Source organism: Galeopterus variegatus, unplaced genomic scaffold, assembly GCF_000696425.1.
Source record: "Galeopterus variegatus unplaced genomic scaffold, G_variegatus-3.0.2 Scaffold9328, whole genome shotgun sequence".
NCBI classification, from domain to species: Eukaryota; Metazoa; Chordata; class Mammalia; order Dermoptera; family Cynocephalidae; genus Galeopterus; species Galeopterus variegatus.
Genome location: NW_007735439.1, coordinates 52214 through 57740, shown reverse-complemented (window position 1 = coordinate 57740; position 5527 = coordinate 52214). Strand labels below are relative to the sequence as shown.

At 51.9% G+C, this 5527-nt stretch overlaps 1 protein-coding gene across 1 annotated transcript in view; it reads left to right on the top strand.

The window, feature by feature from the left end:
* Positions 1-469: 469 nt before the first annotated feature.
* Positions 470-5527, top strand: part of POMGNT2 (protein O-linked mannose N-acetylglucosaminyltransferase 2 (beta 1,4-)) — a 26312-nt gene continuing 21254 nt past the window's right edge. Inside the window, exon 1 of the mRNA XM_008593554.1 lies at positions 470-601. The gene's annotated coding sequence lies outside the window, so the exon portion shown is untranslated. The remainder of the gene's footprint in view (positions 602-5527) is intronic.

The window sequence follows — 5527 nt, the reverse complement described above, 5'->3', positions numbered from 1 at the left end:
AGAGTTGGGAGTATCTGCCCGTAAGGAGGGGGACGGCCTGGGCGGGATCGGAAGGGGAGTGGGGGACGCCGCAGAGGAATGGTGCTTTCGTATTTAGGTTCCCCGTAGCATGACATATTTTAAAAGCATGTCAACGTATTAATTACGTTCACTTTACAAATGACATTTGGTTGTTGGTTTCAGTTGCATTTAGATTTATTATCAGAACTGACATAATCGTGTAATCTTAACACCAAGTAAAACGCAACCTCTCCGGGCCCCCAAGATTCCGCCTGCTGAAGGGGCGGGCGGTCCTCGGACTCAAACTACAACTCCCGGGATGCCGCGAGCCGAGGGGCGGCTCGGGTCGGGGCCGCTGTGACGGCCCCCGCGGGCCTGCGCACGCGCACGGGCCTCCGCGCCGGCCTCGCCGGCTGGGCAGGCGCACGGGGACACCTGCGATCCCGGCGGTGGCTGAGCGGGGACTCCGCGCGGCGAAGCGTGGGCCCGCTGCCTGGGCCTCGCGGGCTTGGACGGCGGCGCTGTGGGCAAGCCGGCGGCCGAGGGGCCGCTTGGACGCTTCGGTGGAGGTGGCTTCAGACCCGCGGAGCTCCGGCTTCTGGTGAGACGCGCGCTCGGGACTGGCACGGACTGGGCGACCCGCCTGGGGTTTGGAGTGACGGGATCGGTCCGACCTCTCCCAGGACCGGACGACTGGGGTGCCGGGCCCTGGGGTGACGGGGAGAATTTAGGACGCCTTCGGGAGCCAGGGGAGTCTGCAGAACGGAGGAGCGACGTGGGATGCGGGCTGGAGAAGGCGCGGGGGTGGGCGCGGCGGGGGTGGACCCTCGGGGTCCGGGGGCCAGGTCGGGGCGGCGTCCCTGGACGTGCCCGCTGAAGCCCTTAGCTTGTGGCAGGCACTGGCAGCGGGTCCCCACGCCCTTTTGCTTTGGGAAGTGATGGTGCGCATTTGGCACGGGTGGTGGGGAGCCAGGCGAGGTGCGCGGAGGGGGCCGGGCCGTCCGAGCTGCCTTTGAAGACACTACCTGGGCCTCCAGCTGATCTCTGGGCTCCTTGGGGCTCAGTAGGGCACCTGCTGTGTGTCCGGTGGTAAGAGCCTGCCAAGGCGGGCTTGACAGTGTCGGGGTAGCCTTTGAAGGAGGAGCCCAGTGGACTCCCGACTCCCTGCATATGTGTAGGAACCGTCCCCTTGTCACTGATGGGAGTCCTCTGTTGAAGTATGGAATGCTCAGGCCAGCGTGCTGCACCAGGTGGTGGGTGGCCAGTGTCCCCTGACTTTATGCTAGCCAATCCTCAGACCCTACTTTTAGGAGAAATCAGGGCCCGGCTTGGGAAGGGATAACTTCGAGCTATGGGGCAATCTTGATAGGACTTAGTAGCTAAGAGCACAGACAGAGCAGGATTTATTCACTAGATGTTTCCTGTTACTTGTGCCGGACATTCGAACCTGGCTCTCAGTTTACTAGCTGTGTGCCCTTGAGCAAGTCACTTATCCTGTCTGAGCCCCTGTTTCTTTTTCTGCAAAATGGGGATGAAAAGGTTGGTTGGTCACAAGGTTGCTGTGAGAATTAAAGGAAATACTGCCAGGGAAGTCCTCAGCCCAGTATCTGGAACACAGTGAGTGTGCAGCAAATGTTAGTCATGGTTGCTAACGACAGAATGGTAGAGATGAGATTGGAATCCAGGCCGGTCTTTAACTTAACTAGCTGCCCTCTCTGGCTCTCATAGATCTTGGAGATCTTCCAGCCCATCCTTTCACATTCCAGATGAGGAATCTGAGTCCCAGGTAGTAGCAGAGCCAGGAAAGAACATAGGTCCCCCTTATCCTCAGCGATGGCCAGCATGTCAGTTCCTGAGCCTTGGGCCCCTGGGAGGAGGAGGAGGAGAGTGGAGATCCTTAGAGAGGAGGACGGGGTGCTGGTGCCAGTGGCTGGGTTCACAGTGGCCTTATGAGTATCCTGGTGGACTTTGCGTGGCAGGATATCAGAGTAGCTTCAGTGTTGTTCGAGCAGGCCTTTTGGTTGGCAAGTTCTTGCTCTGAGCCTTGCTTTAGAAAATATTTAGCAATAAACAAAAAGTTCTAGTGAATATTGAGCTAACCAGAAAATTAAATTACCAAATGCCCCATTCCCCAAGGTCCTCATCAGTCTTAGCTTGGTTGTCAGTGGTATACTGTCTCCCAGGACCTGCTGATCATGTGACTCGCAGGGTTTTTTTTTAATTGGATGAAATAATAAATGTGAAAGGCAGAACCCACAAATGTCATCATGGACTTTGGTGTCAGAGTTGGGTTCAGATCCCACCCCACCACTTAATAGCTGTGCAACATTGGGCAATTCACTTAACAGCTCTGCGCATACTTCCTTAAATGTGAAATGGAATTAATAACAGCTACTTTAGATTTGTAGTAGGGAGTAAATGAGATAATGTGTAAAGCACTTAGCATTGTGCCTGGCATAGAGTAAGAGCCAGTGATAATGTGAAATGGAATTAATAACAGCTACTTTAGATTTGTAGTAGGGAGTAAATGAGATAATGCATGTAAAGCACTTAGCATTGTGCCTGGCATAGAGTAAGAGCCAGTGAATGGGAGTTGTCATATCTATTATGGTTAATAATAATATTATAAAAATAATTGTCAGGCATAGTGCTTTGCCTGTGTTGTCTCTGAATTCACAAAGCTAAAACCACCCTGTGAAGAAGGTGTAATTGTGTCTGTCTTTCAGACCAGGAAATGGAGGACTGGAGGGGTTAAGAATTGGACTAGGGTCACGCAGCTACTAAGTGACAGGATGGGAACTCATATTCTGGCATCTCTAGCTTCAGAACCGATGCCATTCAGTTCTCCTCTCTGCTGCCATGATCTTCACCGTTCTTGAAGCCCAATTATGACCTGGAGTAGCCTCCAGTGTTACATTAGGGGTTCTTCTCACACCACTTGAGTACAAGGCAGGACCCTGCAGCCTGGCTATATGTGTGTTTCCTCTGTCTGGTGTTGGATGAGTGGTGAAGCTGGAGGAGGGCGTCCCCTGGGTGAGTATGGGGATTAGGTGTTAGGAAGCAGCAGCCCAAGCAAACCGCATGGCCTCGTAGGCTCTCATCACTGAACCATGGGGCTGGATGAGGGCACAGTCTGGGTGGGGCCTGGAAAACTTGGTTATGAGCAGAAATGCTCTTGTCGAACTACTGGGAAGAGTTCTGGAGTTTCATACGTCTTCTCTGGGCCTGATCTCTGCACTGGGGAAGAGGGCAGCCCACCAGCTGTAGATGTGAGAAGGAGCTGCAGACTGAGAGCCAGCAGTTTTAGTCCTGGCTGCCTGTGAGAGCTCACATTGCTGCTCAAGACCTCTTTCATAAAATAGTTGGAGCAAATCATTTCTAAGGGCTCTTTGAGCTCTAAAAAGCAGTGGTTTTGTATTTCTAAATTGATGGCTTACCCCTTGTCTTCTCTGGGCCTGATCTCTGCACTGGGGAAGAGGGCAGCCCACCAGCTGTAGATGTGAGAAGGAGCTGCAGACTGAGAGCCAGCAGTTTTAGTCCTGGCTGCCTGTGAGAGCTCACACTGCTGCTCAAGACCTCTTTCATAAAATAGTTGGAGCAAATCATTTCTAAGGGCTCTTTGAGCTCTAAAAAGCAGTGGTTTTGTACTTCTAAATTGATGGCTTACCCCTCTCAGCACAGTACTAAGACAGATGGGGTAATTATCACCCCAGTGTGCTACCCAGACTGTCCTTGGGGAGAGAGAATGGCCACAGCTCCCTAAGCCACCTGCCACAGCTGGGTACTCTCTCTGCCTGGCCAGTGAGGGAGTAATTACAGCAAGAAGCCTTGGGTTGCTAAGTTACAGTGAGGGCCTGTGGATCTTAGTTTCCAGACACCTGCTCTGCCCTTGAGTGATAAAAACTCACAGCTCCGAGGTTTATCCTGCCTCTCTGATGACAAATGGGCACAGAACTTAAGAACAAGACCCCTGGAGTCAAAGGCTGGGTCAAATCCTGGTGCCCCTTCTTGTGATGTAAAACCTTAGAGTACTTATCCCCACTAAGCCTGAGTTTTCTCATGTTAAAAGAAAATGAGGATTAGACTAGTACCTGCATTGAAGGGTTTTTGTGAGGCTTGAATGAAATAGGGCAGTAAAAGGGCGTAGGACAGTGCCTGGCACGAAGTAGGTACTCAGCAAAGTAAGGTGGTGGCAGCATTAACCTCCACCCTCTGCCCTAGAGGTCAGCACCCTCTTTTCCTTAGCTACCCTGGACAGGAATCAATCCTTCCATTTTCTTCGGCTTCGCATGTCCTCACTGGTACATACCCAGGGCCCAGCATCTATAAGAGAATCAGATCTTTTACTCTCCCATTAGTGACTACTGTTGGTACAGTTTTATGCTAGGAGTTTGTCTCTTTTATCCATTTTGAAAAACATAACAGAGGGCCCCTTACTTGCTACTAGCGGGTACATAGCCCTGAGCTAAGCCTCAGGAAAGAGTTGAGAACCCTGGTCTGCTGTATTGCCACCATTGTTACTATTGCCAGTGCAGGCCCTGGTGTCAGGTTGTTTTAGGCACACCCAGTGATGAAACACACCCAGGGGTCCTCTGGCAGTGGAGGTTTGTGTCAGGAATCATGGCACATTCTGGGGTGGCATCAGCAGTCACCACAGCTGTGCTGGGTCCCAGAGCCTCCAAAGGGGTTGCACAGTCACTATTGTAAGGAATCAAAGAAGCAGTCCAACGCTGCTCTGTTCAAGGCTCCTTTCTCAGGTGACCTGCCTTCTCTCTGCTGGCCTGTAGTATGGGTATCCCCCTCGGTCCCCCACTGGTGGCTGCTTTAGACTTAGCCTCCACCCTTAGTCCATTTAGCTATGACCAAGAGACTGGACTAGTTTCTTGCTGCTTCTGCACCACAAGCGACACAGTTGTGTGGGAAGGAGTGTGTTGGGACAGCTTTTCTCAAAAGGGGGCTTAGAGTACGGCAGCTTTCTCAGTCTGCCCCAGAACGTAGGCTTGTGCATCTTAGCAAAGGCTGGGAACAGAATTTCTTAGCCTTTATTGATGGGGTGGGTTATCCTCTGTTGAATCAGTTGTTTACCCTGGGGGCCTGGGATGTACCCCACCCCCCTCTGGAGGAACCTCATTCTTGCTGTGCAGCCCCTCAGGTGTTTGCAGAATGCCCTGGGTCCAGAGGCTTCTTTTCTCCAGGGAAGTGGTCCTATTCCTTTAAGCATTCTACACACGATAGGATTTCTTGATCCTCATCCTGGCTGCCTCAAAGTAAAATCCCAGGAAAACTCATATGTAGAGTAGAGTCATGTTAATGGTTAAATGTGTAGACTTGGATTCTGGGTAAAAATGTGTAATCTGAATCTAATCATGAGGAAACATCCGACAAATGCAAACTGAGGAACATACTAGAAAATAACTGGCCCTGACTCTTAAAAATTGTCAAGGTATAAAAGTCAAGGAAAGGGCTGGCCCGGTGGCGCACTGCTACAGTGCGCCGCTTGGGAGCGCGGCGACGCTCCTGCCGAGGG